General features: G+C 32.8%; 1 protein-coding gene and 1 long non-coding RNA gene across 2 annotated transcripts in view; both read left to right on the top strand.

Annotated features, from left to right (window-relative positions):
* Positions 1 to 754, top strand: part of LOC127705266 (uncharacterized) — a 161732-nt gene extending 160978 nt beyond the window's left edge. Inside the window, exon 6 of the long non-coding RNA XR_007983791.1 lies at positions 661 to 754. This is a non-coding gene — a long non-coding RNA (uncharacterized LOC127705266). The remainder of the gene's footprint in view (positions 1 to 660) is intronic.
* A 13378-nt stretch (positions 755 to 14132) lies between these two features.
* Positions 14133 to 25590, top strand: part of LOC127705233 (uncharacterized) — a 164653-nt gene continuing 153195 nt past the window's right edge. Inside the window, exon 1 of the mRNA XM_052209558.1 lies at positions 14133 to 14230. The gene's annotated coding sequence lies outside the window, so the exon portion shown is untranslated. The remainder of the gene's footprint in view (positions 14231 to 25590) is intronic.

The following is a 25590-nucleotide window of genomic DNA, read 5'->3' as shown; positions in this document are numbered from 1 at the left end:
ATATCTTGATGATGAAAAAACCCAACATATTAAGGAGCCTGGTGGTGAAAAACCCAATTTGATATTTGCTTGAGGGGTGAATTAATTCCAAATGAAAAAAATATTTCACTCAATCATATAATAAATGAGGGGTAAAAACCCCAATGTGTGAATTCTTATCTGGAGCTCTGGTAAATAAAACCCGAATGAAGTATCAATAGGAGGCAATCTCGTAAAATGCGTTATCAATTAGGTACAATGAGAGTTGCCTCCCATTGTACGCAATTGACAACTAATACTAGTGTTTGGCGATAGGTGCTTTATTATAATAATGCATTCACAACTCATTTTAAGTCAAAGAGAAACTGACGACGTCATGACAAAAAATGAAAAACAATGAAAATACAAGTATTCAAAACGTTACATAGAAAACTAAAGATAGAGCAACACGAACCCCAAAAAAAACCAAGGCTGATCTCAAAACTGGTGCATAATTGTCTAAAGACTTTTCTGAAGAAAAAAAATCTGAAATTATAGACAACAATTTCACTCCGTCTTGGTAATCACTGTGTTTGGTATAAACTGTTAACTGTAAAAATGTAGCTTGTTAAATTCAATTATTACATTTATAATACATTTTTATGTTCAGAGGAAAATGTGAAAACTTTGTTTTGCTTACAGAAACTTCTTACAGCTGCAAGGAAGGGGAATATAAAAGAGGTAGAACTATGTGTAAAGAACAAAGCTAACTTGGAATGTAAAACTGATGAATTTGTAAGTGAAGTAAAATGTTTAGCACACATAAAATTATTTATTATATAGTACACACAATATGAACCCTTGTAATTAATGTTCAGTGATTCAATGTAAATTTCTGGTTATTGCAAATACTCTTGTCTTATATTAATCATTATTAGATATTAAGAAAAATCATTACACAACCCCAATGTAAATACCGGTAGAACTCTTTCTATTCCACAAAAAACAGTGTGAAACATCATTACACAACATCAATATATACAACTCTTGTATTCAACACACACAGTGAAAAACATCATTACACAACATCAATATATATACAACTCTTGTTTTCAACACACACAGTGAGAAACATCATTACACAACATCAATATATACAGCTCTTGTATTCAACACACACAGTGAGAAACATCATTACACAACATCAATATATACAGCTCTTGTATTCAACACACACAGTGAGAAACATCATTACACAACATAAATATATACAGCTCTTGTATTCAACACACACATTGAGAAACATCATTACACAACATCAATATATACAGCTCTTGTATTCAACACACACAGTGAGAAACATCATTACACAACATCAATATATACAGCTCTTGTATTCAACACACACAGTGAGAAACATCATTACACAACATCAATATATACAACTCTTGTTTTCAACACACACATTGAGAAACATCACTACACAACCTCAATATATACAACTCTTGTTTTCAACACACACAGTGAGAAACATCATTACACAACATCAATATATACAGCTCTTGTATTCAACACACACAATGAGAAACATCATTACACAACATCAATATATACAACTCTTGTTTTCAACACACACATTGAGAAAAATCACTACGCAACCTCAATATATACAACTCTTGTTTTCAACACACACAGTGAGAAACATCATTACACAACATAAATATATACAGTTCTTGTATTCAACACACACAGAAGAATAGACAATCAAAACACACAAGTAGAAGAAGAATAGACAATCAAAACACACAAGTAGTAGAAGAATAGACAAAACACACAAGTAGTAGAAGAATAGACAATCAAAACACACAAGTAGTAGAAGAATGGACAATCAAAACACACAAGTAGTAGAAGAATAGACAAAACACATAAGTAGTAGAAGAATAGACAAAACACATAAGTAGTAGAAGAATAGACAATCAAAACAAATAAGTAAAAGAAGAATAGACAATCAAAACACATAAGTAATAGAAGAATAGACAATCAAAACACATAAATAATAGAAGAATAGACAATCAAAACACATAAGTAATAGAAGAATAGACAATCAAAACACATAATTAGTAGACAAATAGACAATCAAAACACACAAGTAGTAGAATAATAGACAATCAAAACACATAAGTAATAGAAGAATAGACAATCAAAACACATAAATTATAGAAGAATAGACAATCAAAACACATAAGTAGTAGAAGAATAGACAATCAAAACACATAAGTAGTAGAAGAATAGACAATCAAAACAAATAAGTAACAGAAGAATAGACAATCAAAACACATAAGTAATAGAAGAATAGACAATCAAAACACATAAATAATAGAAGAATAGACAATCAAAACACATAAGTAGTAGAAGAATAGACAATCAAAACACATAAGTAGTAGAAGAATAGACAATCAAAACACACAAGTAGTAGAAGAATAGACAAAACACATAAGTAATAGAAGAATAGACAATCAAAGCACATAAGTAGTAGAAGAATAGACAATCAAAACACACAAGTAGTAGAAGAATAGACAAAACACACAAGTAGTAGAAGAATAGACAATCAAAACACACAAGTAGTAGAAGAATAGACAATCAAAACACACAAGTAGTAGAAGAATAGACAAAACACATAAGTAGTAGAAGAATAGACAATCAAAACAAATAAGTAAAAGAAGAATAGACAATCAAAACACATAAGTAATAGAAGAATAGACAATCAAAACACATAAATAATAGAAGAATAGACAATCAAAATACATAATTAGTAGACGAATAGACAATCAAAACAAATAAGTAATAGAAGAATAGACAATCAAAACACATAAGTAGTAGAAGAATAGACAATCAAAACACATAAGTAGTAGAAGAATAGACAAAACACACAAGTAGTAGAAGAATAGACAAAACACACAAGTAGTAGAAGAATAGACAATCAAAACAAATAAGTAATAGAAGAATAGACAATCAAAACACACAAGTAGTAGAAGAATAGACAATCAAAACACACAAGTAGTAGAAGAATAGACAAAACACATAAGTAGTAGAAGAATAGACAATCAAAACAAATAAGTAAAAGAAGAATAGACAATCAAAACACATAAGTAATAGAAGAATAGACAATCAAAACACATAAATAATAGAAGAATAGACAATCAAAACACATAATTAGTAGACGAATAGACAATCAAAACAAATAAGTAATAGAAGAATAGACAATCAAAACACATAAGTAGTAGAAGAATAGACAATCAAAACACATAAGTAGTAGAAGAATAGACAAAACACACAAGTAGTAGAAGAATAGACAAAACACACAAGTAGTAGAAGAATAGACAATCAAAACAAATAAGTAATAGAAGAATAGACAATCAAAACACACAAGTAGTAGAAGAATAGACAATCAAAACACACAAGTAGTAGAAGAATAGACAAAACACATAAGAAGTAGAAGAATAGACAACAAAACACACAAGTAGTAGAAGAATAGACAAAACACATAAGTAGTAGAAGAATAGACAATCAAAACAAATAAGTAAAAGAAGAATAGACAATCAAAACACATAAGTAATAGAAGAATAGACAATCAAAACACATAAATAATAGAAGAATAGACAATCAAAACACATAATTAGTAGACGAATAGACAATCAAAACAAATAAATAATAGAAGAATAGACAATCAAAACACATAATTAGTAGACGAATAGACAATCAAAACAAATAAGTAATAGAAGAATAGACAATCAAAACACATAAGTAGTAGAAGAATAGACAATCAAAACACATAAGTAGTAGAAGAATAGACAAAACACACAAGTAGTAGAAGAATAGACAAAACACACAAGTAGTAGAAGAATAGACAATCAAAACAAATAAGTAATAGAAGAATAGACAATCAAAACACACAAGTAGTAGAAGAATAGACAATCAAAACACACAAGTAGTAGAAGAATAGACAAAACACATAAGAAGTAGAAGAATAGACAACAAAACACACAAGTAGTAGAAGAATAGACAATCAAAACACACAAGTAGTAGAAGAATAGACAAAACACACAAGTAGTAGAAGAATAGACAAAACACATAAGAAGTAGAAGAATAGACAACAAAACACATAAGTAGTAGAAGAATAGACAAAACACATAAGTAGTAGAAGAATAGACAATCAAAACAAATAAGTAAAAGAAGAATAGACAATCAAAACACATAAGTAATAGAAGAATAGACAATCAAAACACATAAATAATAGAAGAATAGACAATCAAAACACATAATTAGTAGACGAATAGACAATCAAAACAAATAAGTAATAGAAGAATAGACAATCAAAACACATAAGTAGTAGAAGAATAGACAATCAAAACACATAAGTAGTAGAAGAATAGACAAAACACACAAGTAGTAGAAGAATAGACAAAACACACAAGTAGTAGAAGAATAGACAATCAAAACAAATAAGTAATAGAAGAATAGACAATCAAAACACACAAGTAGTAGAAGAATAGACAATCAAAACACACAAGTAGTAGAAGAATAGACAAAACACATAAGAAGTAGAAGAATAGACAACAAAACACACAAGTAGTAGAAGAATAGACAATCAAAACACACAAGTAGTAGAAGAATAGACAAAACACACAAGTAGTAGAAGAATAGACAATCAAAACACACAAGTAGTAGAAGAATAGACAATCAAAACACACAAGTAGTAGAAGAATAGACAAAACACATAAGTAGTAGAAGAATAGACAATCAAAACAAATAAGTAAAAGAAGAATAGACAATCAAAACACATAAATAATAGAAGAATAGACAATCAAAACACATAATTAGTAGACGAATAGACAATCAAAACAAATAAGTAATAGAAGAATAGACAATCAAAACACATAAGTAGTAGAAGAATAGACAATCAAAACACATAAGTAGTAGAAGAATAGACAAAACACACAAGTAGTAGAAGAATAGACAAAACACACAAGTAGTAGAAGAATAGACAATCAAAACAAATAAGTAATAGAAGAATAGACAATCAAAACACACAAGTAGTAGAAGAATAGACAATCAAAACACACAAGTAGTAGAAGAATAGACAATCAAAACACACAAGTAGTAGAAGAATAGACAAAACACATAAGTAGTAGAAGAATAGACAACAAAACACACAAGTAGTAGAAGAATAGACAATCAAAACACATAAGTAGTAGAAGAATAGACAATCAAAACAAATAAGTAAAAGAAGAATAGACAATCAAAACACATAAGTAATAGAAGAATAGACAATCAAAACACATAAATAATAGAAGAATAGACAATCAAAACACATAAGTAATAGAAGAATAGACAATCAAAACACATAAATAATAGAAGAATAGACAATCAAAACACATAATTAGTAGACGAATAGACAATCAAAACACACAAGTAGTAGAAGAATAGACAATCAAAACACACAAGTAGTAGAAGAATAGACAATGAAAACACATAAGTAGTAGAAGAATAGACAATCAAAACACACAAGTAGTAGAAGAATAGACAAAACACATAAGTAATAGAAGAATAGACAATCAAAACACACAAGTAGTAGAAGAATAGACAAAACACACAAGTAGTAGAAGAATAGACAATCAAAACACACACGTAGTAGAAGAATAGACAAAACACATAAGTAGTAGAAGAATAGACAAAACACATAAGTAGTAGAAGAATAGACAATCAAAACAAATAAGTAAAAGAAGAATAGACAATCAAAACACATAAGTAATGGAAGAATAGACAATCAAAACACATAAATAATAGAAGAATAGACAATCAAAACACATAAGTAGTAAAAGAATAGACAAAACACATAAGTATTAGAAGAATAGACAATTAAAACAAATAAGTAATAGAAGAATAGACAATCAAAACACACAAGTAGTAGAAGAATAGACAATCAAAACACACAAGTAGTAGAAGAATAGACAAAACACATAAGTAGTAGAAGAATAGACAATCAAAACACATAAGTAGTAGAAGAATAGACAAAACACATAAGTAGTAGAAGAATAGACAATCAAAACACATAAGTAGTAGAAGAATAGACAATCAAAACACATAAGTAGTAGAAGAATAGACAAAACACATAAGTAGTAGAAGAATAGACAATCAAAACACATAAGTAGTAGAAGAATAGACAATCAAAACAAATAAGTAAAAGAAGAATAGACAATCAAAACACATAAGTAATAGAAGAATAGACAATCAAAACACATAAATAATAGAAGAATAGACAATCAAAACACATAAGTAATAGAAGAATAGACAATCAAAACACATAAATAATAGAAGAATAGACAATCAAAACACATAATTAGTAGACGAATAGACAATCAAAACACACAAGTAGTAGAAGAATAGACAAAACACACAAGTAGTAGAATAATAGACAATCAAAACACACAAGTAGTAGAAGAATAGACAATGAAAACACATAAGTAGTAGAAGAATAGACAATCAAAACACACAAGTAGTAGAAGAATAGACAAAACACATAAGTAGTAGAAGAATAGACAATCAAAACACACAAGTAGTAGAAGAATAGGCAAAACACACAAGTAGTAGAAGAATAGACAAAACACACAAGTAGTAGAAGAATAGACAATCAAAACACATCAGTAGTAGAAGAATAGACAATCAAAACACATAAGTAGTAGAAGAATAGACAGTCAAAACACACAAGTAGTAGAAGAATAGACAAAACACACAAGTAGTAGAAGAATAGACAATGAAAACACATAAGTAGTAGAAGAATAGACAATCAAAACACACAAGTAGTAGAAGAATAGACAATCAAAACACACAAGTAGTAGAAGAATAGACAATCAAAACACACAAGTGGTAGAAGAATAGACAATCAAAACACATAAGTAGTAGACGAATAGACAAAACACATAAGAAGTAGAAGAATAGACAATCAAAACACATAACTAGTAGAAGAATAGACAAAACACATCAGTAGTAGAAGAATAGACAACAAAACACACAAGTAGTAGAAGAATAGACAATCAAAACACACAAGTAGTAGAAGAATAGACAATCAAAACACACAGGTAGTAGAAGAATAGACAATCAAAACACATAAGTAATAGAAGAATAGACAATCAAAGCACATAAGTAGTAGAAGAATAGACAATCAAAACACACAGGTAGTAGAAGAATAGACAATCAAAACACATAAGTAGTAGAAGAATAGGCAATCAAAACACATAAGTAGTAGAAGAATAGGCAACACCATGGCCAAGGGAGAAGACAAACAACAGCCCCTAAAACACTTCACAGTTTTAATACCCCAAAAAACAACCTTAAATACTTCATTACACTGATGAATACCACTCCAGTTTTTATGTTAGAGAGTTGCTGTCTGGTACTTCCTAACTGCATACAATTGAAATATTGTGATTTACTTCATTACACTGATGAATACCACTCCAGTTTGTATGTCAGAGGGTTGCTGTCTGATACTTCCTAACTGTATATAACTGTATATAACTGAAATATTGTGATTTAATTTATTCATGTTATTATACTGATGAATACCACTCCAGTTTGTATGTTAAAGGGTTGCTGTCTGATACTTTCTTACTGTATACAACTGAAATATTGTGATTTACTTCATTACACTGACGAATGCCACTCCAGTGTGTATGTCAAAGGGTAGCCGTCTGATACTTCTTAACTGCATACAACTGAAATATTGTGATTTATTTTATTATACTGTATGACACTTAACATACACTTTCATGGTATTCTACAAAAAAATTCCTTCGGTTTTACATAAATCTTGCATCATCATGACACAAGACATGACACATAATCATACAACAATCATTTACCACTTCTGTATTAAACATGACATGTGGCACCTGATCATTCAACATTTATTTACCTCACTGTACTGAACATGACAAGTGACACCTGATCATACAACATTCATTAACCACTCCTGTACTAAACATGACAAGTGACACCTGATCATACAACATTCATTCACCACTCCTGTACTGAACATGACATGTGACACCTGATCATACAACATTCATTCACCACTCCTGTACTGAACATGACATGTGACACCACATCATACAACATTCATTCACCACTCCTGTACTGAACATGACATGTGACACCTGATCATACAACATTCATTCACCACTCCTGTACTGAACATGACATGTGACACCTCATCATACAACATTCATTCACCACTCCTGTACTGAACATGACATGTGACACCTGATCATACAACATTCATCCACCACTCCTCTTCTGAACATGACATGTGACACCACATCATACAACATTCATTAACCACCCCTGAACTGAACATGATATATGACACCTGATCATGCAATATTCAGTCACCACTCCTGTACTGAACATGACATGTGACTCTGGATCATACAACATTCATTTACCACTCCTGTACTGAACATGAAATGTGACACCTGATCATACAACATTCATTAACCACTCCTGTACTGAACATGAATTATGACATCTGATCATACAGCATTCATTTACCACTCCTGTACTAAACATGACATGGGTAACCTGGTAACATGTGACATAGCAATGACATACTTACACCAACATGTGACATTACCAAATCACTCTTATACTCAACACCAAATTGTGACATATCACTGACACTCTTATACTCAACAGCAATATGTGACATAGCAATGGCACTCTTATACTCAGTACCAACATGTGACATATCAATGACACTCTTATACTCAGTACCAACATGTGACATAGCAGTGACACTCTTATACTCAACACCAACATGTGACAGCAATGACACTTTTATACTCAGTACCAACATGTGACATAACAATGACACTCTTATACTCAGTACCAACATGTGACATAGCAGTGACACTCTTATACTCAACACCAACATGTGACATAGCAATGGCACTCTTATACTCAACACCAAATTGTGACATATCACTGACACTCTTATACTCAGTACCAACATGTGACATAGCAATGACACTATTATACTCAACACCAACATGTGACTTAGCAATGACACACTTATACTCAGCACCAACATGTGACATAGCAATAACACTCTTATATTTAACAGAAACATGTGACAGCAATGCCATACTTATACTGAACACCAACATTTGACATAGCAACACCAACAGAAATGACACTCTTATACTCAGCACACACATGTGACATAGCAATGACACTCTTATACTCAACACCATCACGTGACATAGCAATGACACTCTTATACTCATCACCAACATCTGACATAGCAATGACATACTTATACTCAACACCAACACGTGGCATAGCAATGACACTCGTATACTCAACACCAACATGTGACATAGCAATGACACTCTTATGCTCAGCACCAACATGTGACATAGCAATGATACACTTATACTCAGCACCAACATTTGACATAGCAATGACACACTTATACTCAACAAAAACAGAAATGACACTCTAATACTCAGCACACACATGTGACATAGCAATGCCATTCTTATACTCAACACCATCACATGACATAGCAATGACACTCATATACTCAACACCAACATGTGACATAGCAATGACACTCTTATGCTCAGCACCAACATGTGACATAGCAATGATACTCTTATACTCAGCACCAACATGTGACATAGCAATGACACACTTATACTCAACACCAACAGCAATGACACTCTTATACTCAGCACCAACATGTGACATAGCAATGACTCACGTATACTCAACACCATCATGTAACCTAGCCATACCACTCTTATACTCAACACCAACATGTGACATAGCAATGACACTCTGATACTCAGCATCAACATGTGACATGGCATTGACACTCTGATACTCAGCATCAACATGTGACATAGCAATGACACTCTTTTACTCAACACCATCATGTAACCTAGTCATACCACTCTTATACTCAACACCAACATGTGACATAGCAATGACACTCTGATACTCAGCATCAACATGTGACATATCACTGACACTCTGATACTCAGCATCAACATGTGACATGGCATTGATACTCTGATACTCAGCATCAACATGTGACATAGCAATGATATTCTGATACTCAGCATCAACATGTGACATAGCAATGACACTCTTTTACTCAACACCATCATGTAACCTAGCCATACCACTCTGATACTCAACACCAATATGTGACGTATCAATGACACTCTGATACTCAGCATCAACATGTGACATATCAATGACACTCTTACACTGCTCACAAACATGTGACATAGCACAATGCAAACAAAAAAATACAGACATGGCTTATTAAAGTTCTTCACTTATACTCAACACAACATACGCCATTGCTATATTACCATAATATTATTCTGAATCAACACAAAATACTGTTAATCAGACAGGTTTAATGGACAAAAAATATTTGTTAGAATTATATTAAGTGGGGTCTCATTTTTCCTGTCTCATTAATCTGACTTAGAAAATATAACTCTTTTTTATTTTTCTTGAAATTATTTTTTTTTAACTTTGATCATTCATCATTGTTAATCAGACAGATTTGATAAACAACAACAAATATTTGTTAGAATTATATAAAGTGGGGTCTCATTTTATTCGTAACACAGAACTGAATCAGATAGTAAAGGTTTTATTTTATTTCCTGACAAAAAACTATTTTGTAAACATTTGATTTTAATGAGAAGTTGATGAGAAAAAGTTGTGTTAACATCTTTAGTCAGATGATGTTAATTCTGCAGATCTAATGTAAAACATCTTTTAAAAATAATAAATATTTGACAGAATTATATAAAGTGGGGTCTTATTTTTCCTGTCTCGTCGTACTGAATCAGAAAATATTACTCGTTTTTATGTTTCTTGAAAAAAAAAATTTTCCACTTTGATCATTCTACTTAATCATTGTTAATCAGACAGATTTAATGGACAACAAATCTTTGTTAGAATTATATAAAGTGGGGCCTCATTTTAATTGTCTTGTCCAGCTGAGTCCATTGATATAAATATTATTTAATTTTCTAGAAAAAAGTTTTTTTTTTAACCTGACAGTTCTGATGGAAGTTCTGACATCTCACAATAAAACATGTTGTTTATTTGTTGTTTATGTAGAATATAAATACAAGTGTGACTGGTCATTTTATTCAGTTTTGACCACTGATTCATGTGATATATATTTTGTTTATATTTATTACACAACATTGTCCAGTTTATGACACAAGTTTTGATGTCTGTTATATGTTGATAATACAGGGAGGAAGAACACCATTAATGTTGGCTGCCTGGAGAGGACACCTGGAGGTGGTGACGTACCTGGCCACTCACGGCAGTCAGTTAGAAGTCACAGACATGGTAATGATAGATATAATCTACTTACTCTGACAAAACTTCACTTTATACAGAATCTACACAAAATCATGTTGTTAATCAGACAGGTTTAATGGACAACAAATATTTGTTAGAATTATATAAAGTGGGGTCTCATTTTATTCGTAACACAGAACTGAATCAGATAGTAAAGGTTTTATTTTGTTTCTTGACGAAAAATTATTTTGTAAACATCTGATTTTAATGAGAAGTTGATGAGAAAAAGTTGTGTTAACATCTTTAGTCAGATAATGTTAATTCTACAGATCTAATGTAAAACATCTTTTAAAAATAACAAATACTTGACAGAATTATATAAAGTGGGGTCTTATTTTTCTTGTCTCTTCGTACTGAATCAGAAAATATAACTCGTTTTATTGTTTCTTGAAATTTTTTTTTTTTTAACTTTGATCATTCTTCAGAATCAACATAAAATCATATCGGACAGTTTAATGGACAACAAATACTTGTTAGAATTATATAAAGTGGGGTCTCATTTTAATTGTCTTGTCCAGCTGAGTCCATTGATATAAATATTGTTTATGTTTCTTGAAAAAAGTTATTTTTTTAACCTGACAGTTCTGATGGAAGTTCTGACATCTCACAATAAAACATGTTGTTTATTTGTTGTTTATGTAGAATATAAATACAAGTGTGACTGGTCATTTTATTCAGTTTTGACCACTGATTCATGTGATATATATTTTGTTTATATTTATTACACAACATTGTCCAGTTTATGACACAAGTTTTGATGTCTGTTATATGTTGATATTACAGAGAGGAATGACACCATTAATATTGGCTGCCAGGGGAGGACACCTGGAGGTGGTGACGTACCTGGTCACTCACGGCAGTCAGTTAGAAGTCACAGACGAGGTAATGATAGATATAATCTACTTACTCTGACAAAACTTCACTTTATACAGAATCTACACAAAATCATGTTGTTAATCAGACAGGTTTAATGGACAACAAATATTTGTTAGAATTATATAAAGTGGGGTCTCATTTTATTCGTAACACAGAACTGAATCAGATAGTAAAGGTTTTATTTTGTTTCTTGATGAAAAATTATTTTGTAAACATCTGATTTTAATGAGAAGTTAATGAGAAAAAGTTGTGTTAACATCTTTAGTCAGATAATATTAATTCTACAGATCTAATGTAAAACATCTTTTAAAAATAACAAATACTTGACAGAATTATATAAAGTGGGGTCTTATTTTTCTTGTCTTGTCGTACTGAATCAGAAAATATAACTCGTTTTATTGTTTCTTGAAATTTTTTTTTTTTTTAACTTTGATCATTCTTCAGAATCAACATAAAATCATATCATTAATCGGACAGTTTAATGGACAACAAATACTTGTTAGAATTATATAAAGTGGGGTCTCATTTTAATTGTCTTGTCCAGCTGAGTCCATTGATATAAATATTGTTTACATTTCTTGAAAAAAGTTATTTTTTTAACCTGACAGTTCTGATGGAAGTTCTGACATCTCACAATAAAACATGTTGTTTATTTGTTGTTTATGTAGAATATAAATACAAGTGTGACTGGTCATTTTATTCAGTTTTGACCACTGATTCATGTGATATATATTTTGTTTATATTTATTACACAACATTGTCCAGTTTATGACACAAGTTTTGATGTCTGTTATATGTTGATATTACAGGATGGAATGACACCATTAATGTTGGCTGCCTGGGGAGGACACCTGGAGGTGGTGACGTACCTGGCCACTCACGGCAGTCAGTTAGATGTCACAGACGAGGTAATGATAGATATAATCTACTTACTCTGACAAAACTTCACTTTATACAGAATCTACACAAAATCATGTTGTTAATCAGACAGGTTTAATGGACAACAAATATTTGTTAGAATTATATAAAGTGGGGTCTCATTTTATTCGTAACACAGAACTGAATCAGATAGTAAAGGTTTTATTTTGTTGCTTGACGAAAAAATTATTTTGTAAACATCTGATTTTAATGAGAAGTTAAAGAGAAAAAGTTGTGTTAACATCTTTAGTCAGATAATGTTAATTCTACAGATCTAATGTAAAACATCTTTTAAAAAATAATAAATATTTGACAGAATTATATAAAGTGGGGTCTCATTTTTCTTGTCTCTTCGTACTGAATCAGAAAATATAACTCATTTTAATGTTTCTTGAAAAAAGTTTTTTTTTTCTATTTGATTATTCTACTTAATCAACGTTAATCAGACAGGTTCGATGGACAACAAATACTTGACAGAATTATATAAAGTGGGGTCTTATTTTTCTTGTCTCTTTGCTCTGAATCAGAAAATATTACTTGTTTTAATGTTTCTTAAAAAAAAGTTTTTTTTCAACTTTGATCATTCTACAGAATCAACACAAAATCATGTTAATTAAAAATGTAAAATGGACAACAAATATTTGTTAGACTTATATAAAGTGAGGTTTGCTATTATTTATCTTGTTACACTTATATAATTAAGAGTTTACTATTTTAACCTGTTTTGTTTCACTGAATCAGAAAATATATATTTAGTTTATATATCTTAATCTACCATTTAGCTGTTTATACACAAGTATAATTGTTTATTTTCTTACCTGATGTTATATTTCTTACTTTTTGGTAAATTGTTTGACTCCTCTCTTGATTTATTATCATACAACATTAACATGTTTATATTTTTATATTGTTATAGTTTGGACAAACAGCTTTACATCATGCTGCTCATTATGGACAGATTGATACAACAAAATGGTTAATAGATCAGGGATGCAGTCCTTGGGTGAAAACAAAACAGGTAACATTCAGTTTTATTCTTATTAGATAGATAGATACCTTATTCTCTAAAAACTAAATACAAGTCAACAGAGAAAGTAGAATTACTATATAAATACAAATACAATAGTTGAGGGTTAACAGATGCAGTACGATAATGTAAAATGAAGTACAACTTTATGATGACATACCTGTATAATCAACGGTTAAACTAAATATGAAGAATCAGTCTGGTGCTTTACATTTACATGGAGGGACTAACCTTTGTATTAATATATTTAGTGAATAAAAACAGTTTTCTTAAAACTGATTATTTTTTTTTATTCACTATATTAACAAAAAATGTCTACATTCTAAATTCATATATAGAACAAAAATTCACTTGATATGATGTGACCCAAGTATTTAACATGGTGTAGGGATTTTTTTTTTTACTTATTTTTATTATTCTTCTTCCACACATTTTGTCCGTCGTGTTTCTCGGAATTTAATGGACCAATGTTGATGGAACTTTACTATAATGAGGACCCCCAAGTTGTGCACCTTGGTATGGAATGGTCCAAGATGGCCGCCGTTTCCATGGAAACAGCAAAAATGCGAAAAAAATCAAAGTGTACCAAATGGAAAGAAACTTCACAGAAATGGTAACTGGCATGTGCTGATTTGCAGTTTGACTTTGGAATTTCAAAATGGCCGCCGTTACCATGGAAACTGCAAAAATTTCAAAAATTTCAAAATGCTTCAAACTTATTGAGACTTTACAAAAATGTTAATCAGCATGTGTAAATGCACTCTTTGACTTTGGAATTTTCAAAATGGCTGCCGTTACCCTGGCAATGGAGGAAGGGTGCCATCCGTTATTGCTAGCAATTACAAATCTAGTTATTTTTCTTCCACACATTTTGCCCGCACGATTTATTTCTCGAAATCTATTAAATGGACCAATGTTGATGGAACTCTACTATATTGAGGACCCCATGTCATGGAAACAGGGCGAAAGTTTAACATTGAGCCTATGGAAAAATACATAAAAGCTACATTTTCTTAAAGAATATTACGAAGAGATCAATGAAACTGTATTGATATGTAACATGGCATGTGCCAATGTGGCATCTGCTTTTGGAATTTTAGAAATATCTATCGTTACCATGGAAACATAAAAAAATTCAAAAAATTTGAAATGCTTCAAACTTTTTGAAATTTACAGTAATGATAACTGGCATATGTAGATAAGATATTCCACTTTGGAATTTCCAAAATGGCCACCGTTACCATGGAAACAGCAAATATTTCAAAAATTTCAAAATCCTCAAAACTTAATGAAACTTTACAAAAATGATAATTTGCATGTGTAGATGTGCTCTTTGACTTTGGAATTTTCGAAATGGCTGCCGATCGCCTGGCAATGGGGGAAGGGTACCATCTGTTATTGCTAGCAATTACAAATCTAGTTCTTCTTCTTCTTCCTCCTCCTTTTCTTCCTCTTCCGCGTCTTTTAAATTTGAACTTGTCCGCACCCGTTCTCCAAAACCGCTTGTCAGATTAACTTAGGGTTTCACAATATGTTAGACTAACATGTCTAGTGGTGCAATCAGGGTTTTGTTTGTGCAATGGGGTTTATAAAGGGGTACTTTGAGGGGCAAAAAGAAAGGAGAGTTTTACTATAGAACCCTATGGGATTTTATTTTTTTAGATTTTCAAATAATTATAAATTGAAAACTGTTTGTGATAGACACAATCTTTCTAATTGAAAATGTTCTAAATGATAAAGCACATTAAATGAATTACAGGGTTAGTCCCCAGGGGTCACCCCGACCCCCTGCCATTTAATAAAGTTCTAATATCTTGTAAATAGTCGAGATCCCCACCCCTAAACCATACATATTCTGGTTTGTCATGATAAAGCACATCAAATGAAATACTGGGTTAGTCCCCAGGGGTCACCCCCACCCCCCACCCCCAATGTTCTAATATCTTGTAAATGGTCGAGATCCCCACCTCTAAACCATATATATTCCTGTTCGTCATGTCTCGAACATTTGAATGACATATAGGGTCCGTCCCCAGGGGTTCCCCCTCCCCAATGTTCTAATATCTTGTAAATGGTCGAGATCCCCACCCCTAAACCATATATATTCCTGTTCGTCATGTCTCGAACATTTGAATGATGTATAGGGTCAGTCCCCAGGGGTTCCCCCCCACCCCCACCCCCAATGTTCTAATATCTTGTAAATGGTCGGGATCCTCACCCCTAAACCGTATATATTCCTGTTCGTCATGTCTCGAACATTTGATTGACGTATAGGTTCAGTCCCCAGGGGTTCCCCCCACCCCCAATGTTCTAGTATCTTGTAAATGGTCAAGATCCTCACCCCTAAACCATATATATTCTGGTTTGTCATGCCAAGATGATTTGAATGATATACAGGGTTAGTCCCCAGGCATCACTAATGCATATAACTTTACTGGACCAAACTCATTTTCACTGGACTTTGCCCAATGTCAGGCGACCCTTGGAATTACGAATTATGGGAGCTTCGTTTGGGAGACTTCGTTACAGCATCCTGTTACAATCATTTCTTGTTCTTTATAGACGCCATGCCATTTTTAAATGACGCCATGCCCTTTTTTTGTCTTAATAAATGACGCCAAGCCCTTTTTTCACTTCTTTGGATGACGCCATTGTCTCGATAATGCCCTAAATAGAAGCCTTTATAAAAATAAAATTTCAAAATTTCACGCCCATCTGCATTTCCGTTAAAATTGTTACCTGATTGTTTAACACTCTAATTAACTGACAATGGGATCAAGTTAAATACCTTGCCTTTGGCAGTTTTATAACCTCTGTTGATGATTGTTTACTGCTAATTAGGGGATTTAAGATATAATTAAACAAACACTAGATATTTAATACAGATACAGAATGAAAATGTCCACATGTTATCCATTTGTTTATGTACAGCATGTACACCAGAAAAACTTTATTTAAGTAGGCATAAAATTAAAATGAATTGTGAAACAATTATAAAGGTATACATAGTTTTGACTAAATTGGTAAACGAAGTGTTTTGTTTCATAACCCTGAGTATGGTCAGTTTGAAATTTAAAGAAATTCGTACTTTGAACATAGACACTTCCTGTTTTACTTCTTGTATTTATAATCCTCCTTATATAGGAGCTCCAAACAAATGCCTTTATTTTTATACGACCGCAAAAATTAAAAATTTTTTGGTCGTATATTGGTATGACGTTGCCGTCGTCGTCGTCGTCGTCGTCTGGCGTCGTCCGGCTTCGTCCGAAGACACATTGGTTTTCGCACTCTAACTTTAGTTAAAGTGAATGGATCTCCATGAAATTTAACCATAAGGTTCAATACCACGAAAGGAAGGCTGGGATTGATTTTGGGGGTTATGGTACCAACAGTTAAGGAATTAGGGGCCAAAAAGGGGCCAAAAATAAGCATTTTTGTAACTTCCAGACAATAACTTGTGTGTAAGTGTATGGATCTCTCTGACATTGTACCACAAGGTTCCATATCACAAAGGGAAGGCTGTAATTGATTTTGGGGGTAATTGCCTCAAAATTTTAGGAATATGGGGCCAAAAAAGGGGCAAAAAACAAGCATTTTTCTAGTTTCATGACAATAACGTGTGTGTAAGTGTTTGGATATTTCTGAAATTGTACTACAAGGTTCCATATCACAAAGGGAAAGCTGGAATTGAGTTTGGGGGTAATTGCCCGAAACGTTTAGGAATTGGGGGCCAAAAAGGGGCCAAAAAACACATTTTTCTAGTTTCCAGACAATAACTTGTGTTCAAGTGTATGGATCTCTCTGAAATTGTACTGCAAGGTACCATACCACAAAGGGAAGGCTGGGATTGAGTTTGGGGGTGATGAATAATAAGGGGGTTCAAAAAATTTGGGGGGGGGGGGATTCTTTTTTTTTCTTTTTTTCCTTTTTTTTTTCTTTTAAAATTTTCCATTTTAAGTTGGTTATTTCTGATTAATATTTAAAAGCAAATAATAATGATATTGGCAAACAAAATGTGTAAATTATTATATAATAAGTATTGTGCAATAGCAAGAAATTTTCAATTGCACAGTATTGCACAATAGCAAGAAATCTTCAATTGCACAGTATTGCGCAACAGCAAGAAATCTTCAATTGCACAGTATTGCGCAATAGCAAGAAATATCCAATAGCACAATATTGCGCAATAGCAAGAAATTGTCAATTGTACAGTATTGCGCAATAGCAAGAAATATTCAATTGCACAGTATTGTGCAAAAGAAGATACTTTGTATAAATTGCTTATTTCTTGATCAATTTCAATGGGGTTTTATTCTTGAATTCTTGGGGTTCTATAATATGCTGAATCTAACCGTGTATTAAGTTTTTGGATTTTGGGCCCCGTTTTTAAATTGGTCCACATTTAGGTCCTAAGGGTCCAAAATTTAACTTTGTTTGATTTCATCAAAAATTGAATTATTGGGGTTCTTTGATATGCCGAATCTAACCGTGTATTTAGATTCTTAATTTTTGGTTCCGTTTTGAAATTGGTCTACATTAAGGTCCAAAGGGTCCAAAATTAAACTTCGTTTGATTTTAACAAAAATTGAATTTTTAGGGTTCTTTGATATGCTGAATCTAAACATGTATTTAGATTTTTGATTATGGGCCCAGTTTTCAAGTTGGTCCAAATCGGGGTCCAAAATTAAACTTTGTTTGATTTCAACAAAAATTGAATATATGGGGTTCTTTGATATGCTGAATCTAACCATGTATTTAGATTTTTTATTTTTGGGCCCCGTTATCAACTTTGTCCACATTGAGGTCAAAAGGGTCCAAAATTAAACTTTGTTTGATTTCATCAAAAATTGAATTCTTGGGGTTCTTTGATATGCTGAATCTAACCATGTATTTAGATTTTGGATATTGGACCATAATAGGTGAATGTCCAATTTAAAATTTTTAAGTTCTTAGACCACATTCATTCTGTGTCAGAAACCTATGCTGTGTCAAATATTTAATCACAATCCAAATTAAGAGCTGTATCAAGCTTGAATGTTGTGTCCATACTTGCCCCAACTGTTCAGGATTCGACCTCTGCGGTCGTATCAAGCTGCGCCCTGCGGAGCATTTTATTAACAATTATGGAGGAAAAAAAGTAACTGTAAATACCTTCTGCAATGTATGCAATGTATAATTGCATCAATATATCATCTCCTGTTCCACCTGTTATATTTCTAAAACTCCTTACTTGGGAGCACTTTGGTTTGCACTTAAAAAAAAACCTCTTTTTTTGTTACTATTTAAATGAGACTAAATAACTTCCAACCAACATCAAGAACATGTACAATAATTTCTAAATATGGTTAAAATAAGGTTAAAATACAACTTATGTTCCATATAGTGATTATTGAACTGGTATAATACCTGATACTTTTTTGTTTTCTGCAGCATACTATAGGTGCCCTTTTTATAAGACCGCAACACATTTTTGCGGTCGTATATTGGTATGACGTTGGCGTCGTCGTCGTCGTCGTCCGAAGACACAATGGTTTTCGCACAATAACTTTAGTTTAAGTGAATGGATCTCTATGAAATTTTACCATAAGATTCAATTCCACAAAAGGAAGGTTGGGATTGATTTTGGGGGTTATGGTACCAACAGTTAAGGAAAAAGGGGCCAAAAATAAGCATTTTTCTAGTTTCCAGACAATAACTTGTGGAACGGTGTATGGATCTCTCTGAAATTATACCACATGTTTCCATACCACAAATGGATGGTTAGGATTTGCTTTGGGGGGTTATGGCTCAAACCGTTTAGGAATTAGGGGCAAAAAAGGGGGAAAACAAGGGTGTCCTGGTTAATGGACAAATACTTTAGTACAAAACCTAATTTAAAGCAGTGTAAGGGAGGTAATTCAAATACATCATTTGAATTACCTCCCTTACACTGATTTTAAATTATGTATAAAGTAATGGTTAATGAACAATTAAGACAACTTAAAAGCAGTGTAAGGGAGGTAATCCAAATACAACGTTTTGATTACCTCCCTAACACTGCTTTTAAATTATGTTTAAAAAAATGCATATTTTTAATGGAAGACCAGTAAAAGTATCTGCAAATGTTGCATCTTTTTTTTTCCACAAAAAAATCCATATAAAAGATTTGACACCATATTTTAAATTCTATTATCAAATAGATTAAGTTAGCACTATGGTATATTTAAATTGGTAATTATGGTTGGAAACTGAATTTCCATTTGAAATTTGAATCGAGATTACGACCATATCTTGAGGGAAAGAATTTTTGGGGGGGAAAAAGGAGAGGGGGGGGGGGGGGGGTAAAAAGAAATTGTGGAGGGTCAATTTTTTCTCATTTCAGATTTCAGAAATTAAATAGAAAAATTCTTCAAATATAATTTTTTTTGCCAAAAAAAAGTGTGTGTGTGGGGGGGGGGGGGTATATATGCAACAGCAAGGTTTATTGCACAAAAGCAAAAAAAAAGGGGGGGGTGTAAATTTTTTATTTTTTTTTGTGGGGGCAAGGGGGAAGGGGGGGGGGGGGGTAAATTTTTTATTTTTTTTTGTGGGGGCAAGGGGGGGGGGGGTAAATTTTTTATTTTTTTTTGTGGGGGCAGGGGGGGGGCAATTCGCAACAGCAGAGTGTATTCGTCGTCATCGTCCGGCGTCGTCCGAAGACACATTGGTTTTCACTCTAACTTTAGTTTAAGTGAATGGATCTCTATGAAATTTTACCATAAGGTTCAATACCACAAAAGGAAGGTTGGGATTGATTTTGGGGGTTATGGTACCAACAGTTAAGGAATTAGGGGCCAAAAATAAGCATTTTTGTAACTTCCAGACATAACTTGTGTGTTAGTGTATGGATCTCTCTGACATTGTACCAAAAGGTCCCATATCACAAAGGGAATGCTGGAATTGATTTGGGAGGTAATTGCCTCAAAATATTAGGAATTAGGGGCCAAAAAAGGGGCAAAAAACAAGCATTTTTCTAGTTTCATGACAATAACTTGTGTGTAAGTGTTTGGATATTTCTGAAATTGTACTACAAGGTTCCATATCACAAAGGGAAAGCTGTAATTGAGTTTGGGGGTAATTGCCCAAAACGTTTAGGAATAAGGGGCCAAAAATAAGCATTTTTCTAGTTTCCAGACAATAACTTGTGTTCAAGTGTATGGATCTCTCTGAAATTGTACCACAAGGTTCCATATCACACAGGGAATGCTGGGATTGATTTTGGGGGTAATTGCCTCAAAATTTTAGGAATTAGGGGCAAAAAAAGGGGCAAAAAACAAGCATTTTTCTAGTTTCATGACAATAACTTGTGTGTTAGTGTTTGGATATTTCTGAAATTGTACTACAAGGTTCCATATCACAAAGGGAAAGCTGGAATTGAGTTTGGGGGTAATTGCCGAAACGTTTAGGAATTTGGGGCCAAAAAGGGGCCAAAAAGGGGCCAAAAAACACATTTTTCTAGTTTCCAGACAATAACTTGTGTTCAAGTGTATGGATCTCTCTGAAATTGTACTGCAAGGTACCATACCACAAAGAGAAGGCTGGGATTGAGTTTGGGGGTGATGAATCATAAGGGGGTTCAAAAAATTTTGGGGGGGGATTTTTTTTTTTTCCCTTTTTTTTCTTTTTTTCCTTTTTTTTTTCTTTTAAAATTTTCCATTTTAAGTTGGTTATTTCTGATTTATATTTAAAAGCAAATAATAATGATATGGAAGGAGATACACACCAAACAGGATGTGTAAATTATTATATAATAAGTATTGTGCAATAGCAAGAAATTTTCAATTGCACAGTATTGCACAATAGCAAGAAATCTTCAATTGCACAGTATTGCGCAATAGCAAGAAATCTTCAATTGCACAGTATTGCACAATAGCAAGAAATATCCAATAACACAATATTGCGCAATAGCAAGAAATTGTCAATTGTGCAGTATTGCGCAATAGCAAGAAATATTCAATTGCACAGTATTGTGCAAAAGAAGATACTTCGTATTAATTGCTTATTTCTTGACCAATTTCAATGGGGTTTTATTCTTGAATTCTTGGGGTTCTTTAAGGTGGTACCCAACACCTTCACTAAAATTAATTTGGCTCGTTTAATTTTCATAAAATTTTGACAAAGTATTTACTTTGACCCTTTGACAAAAATATAAAAATTTCAAAAAATTTGAACCAACCAATTTATCAGAAAAATTAGACTGGTTATATAGCAGTTTGACAAACACTAACTTTGATCATTGAGAAGCTTAATATTCCCTTAACAACACAACGTAATTAAAACGTTTAGCTGATTTTACTCCCTTTTACTTGAGTTATCTCCCTGTAGTGTTAGGTACCACCTTAATATGCTGAATCTAACCGTGTATTTAGTTTTTGGATTTTGGGCCCCGTTTTTAAATTGGTCCACATTGAGGTCCAAAGGGTCCAAAATTAAACTTTGTTTGATTTCATCAAAAATTGAATTATTGGGGTTCTTTGATATCCCGAATCTAACCATGTATTTAGATTTTGGATATTGGACCATAATAGGTGAATGTCCAATTTAAAATTTTTAAGTTCTAAGACCACATTCATTCTGTGTATTTAGATTCTTAATTTTTGGTTCCGTTTTCAAATTGGTCTACATTAAGGTCCAAAGGGTGCAAAATTAAACTAAGTTTGATTTTAACAAAAATTGAATTCTTAGGGTTCTTTGATATGCTGAATCTAAACATGTATTTAGATTTTTGATTATAGGCCCAGTTTTCAAGTTGGTCCAAATCGGGGTCCAAAATTAAACTTTGTTTGATTTCAACAAAAATTGAATATATGGGGTTCTTTGATATGCTGAATCTAACCATGTATTTAGATTTTTGATTTTTGGGCCCGGTTATCAACTTTGTCCACATTGAGGTCAAAAGGGTCCAAAATTAAACTTTGTTTGATTTCATCAAAAATTGAATTCTTGGGGTTCTTTGATATGCTGAATCTAACCATGTATTTAGATTTTGGATATTGGACCATAATAGGTGAATGTCCAATTTAAAATTTTTAAGTTCTAAGACCACATTCATTCTGTGTCAGAAACCTATGCTGTGTCAAATATTTAATCACAATCCAAATTCAGAGCTGTATCAAGCTTGAATGTTGTGTCCATACTTGCCCCAACTGTTCAGGATTCGACCTCTGCGGTCGTATCAAGCTGTGCCTTGTGTGATAGGGGAAACACTATCTTAACAATTATGGAGAAAAAAGTAACTGTTAATACCTTAAGCTTCTGCAATGTATGCATCAATACAGGGGTTCAAATTAGCGGTGGTCCGAAGTCCGGGACCTATCAGATTTACGGTCGGACTTCCGGTTTGGTTATTAGCTGCACCGGACGGACTTTCGATATTCAAGTTTCAGAAAACATATATGATGAATTTCTGTATGAAACACTTTGTTATAACTTGTAAATAGATGTGGTAATGAGTCACGATAAATTAGCTCTGAGCTAAAATTATTTTTAACCTAATGAACTACTTCCTGGTTCATTAATAGTACAGCTTGTCAGATGACAATTTTTATGGGTGCTTTTGTCAAGGTCCGCGTTCGTCATATTAACGCATGTGGGTGTCAACGTTGCTAAACCATGAGTTTGTTTCCCTTTTGCGTCACGTCTTCTAAGAGAAAAACGGGCTTGGACCTTTCATCCTAAGGTGTGGACCTTCCACTTTACTGTTGTAAAGGTCCAGGACTTTTCAGTGAAAAATGTTAATTTGAACCCCTGCAATATGATACTATCATCTCCTGTTCCACCTGTTATATTTATAAAACTCCTTACTCATGAGCACTTTGGTGTGCACTTAAAAGTACTTTTTTGTAACAATTTAAATGAAAATAAGATATACTTTATGTTTGAACAAGTAATTTAAATGTACATAATTTTATTGCATTAAAAATTTAATTTTGACTGTTACCTTCATCTTTCAAAACTACTTGCTTAATTTTATAGACTGGTATCTGTAATAAAACATTGAAATTTCTGATGATTATTTTCCTTACCAAAGTGCAAGTTTGTTTAGATTAAAATTAAAATGATATGCTTTGCTTCACGGTATGATAATTTGATAAAAAATTCTTACTGGAACCAACATTAAGAACACAATAATTTCTAAATATGCTTGAAATACAACTATAATGTCCTCCGGTTGAGCCTAGCAAAGTTCAAGGTAAATTATACTGTCCAACAGTGCCCTTACAATCTGGGTTATTGTGCTAAAGTGCCCTTTAAGACAACTAGCACCCTTCTGCCCTGAGATTCAAGCTGGAACACTATTAACAATTATTAACATAAGTCATAAAACTGATAAACCATAATTCAAACAATGTCAATTCAAAGATTACCAATAAAATCAACGCAACTGAATGATAACCAATCAAATTGTAAACTTGTGTATATACATTATAAATCTTGTTAAATTTTATTATTGATTTGTGTCTTTTGTTGGCTAACACTACCAACATACCTTTCCACCAATCATTCAGTTGCAACACACCTTCCACCAATCATACACTACCAGCATACCTTCCACCAATCATACACTACCAACACACCTTCCACCAATCATACACTACCAACATACCTTCCAACAATCATACACTTACGACATACCTTCCATTAATCATACACTTCCAACATACCTTCCACCAATCATACGCTACAAACATACCTTCCACCAATCATATGCTTCCAATCATACACTACCAACATACCTTCCACCAATCATACACTACCAACACACCTTCCATTAATCATACACTACCGACATACATTCCATCAATCATGAAATACCAACATACCTTCCAGCAATCATACACTACCAACATACCTTTCACCAATCAAAGTTTAGTATGGCGTTCATTATCACTGAACTAGTATATATATTTGTTTAGGGGCCAGCTGAAGGACGCCTCCGGGTGCGGGAATTTCTCGCTGCATTGAAGACCTGTTGGTGACCTTCTGCTGTTGTCTGTTCTATGGTCGGGTTGTTGTCTCTTTGACACATTCCCCATTTCCATTCTCAATTTTACTACCAACATACCTTCCACCAATCATACACTACTAACATACCTTCCAACAATCATACACTACCAACATACCTTTCACCAATCATACGCTACCAACATACCTTCCACCAATCATACACTACCAACATACCTTTCACCAATCATACGCTACCAACATACCTTCCATCAATCATACACTACCAACATACCTTCCACCAATCATACACTACCACCAGACCTTCCACCAATCATACACTATCAACATACCTTCTTTCAATCATACACTACCAACATACCATCCAC

This window comes from Mytilus californianus, unplaced genomic scaffold (assembly GCF_021869535.1).
Source record: "Mytilus californianus isolate M0D057914Y unplaced genomic scaffold, xbMytCali1.0.p SCAF_6, whole genome shotgun sequence".
Lineage (NCBI taxonomy): Eukaryota > Metazoa > Mollusca > Bivalvia > Mytilida > Mytilidae > Mytilus > Mytilus californianus.
The sequence above is the reverse complement of the archived record's forward strand: the minus strand, read 5'-3'. Positions and strand labels throughout refer to the sequence as shown.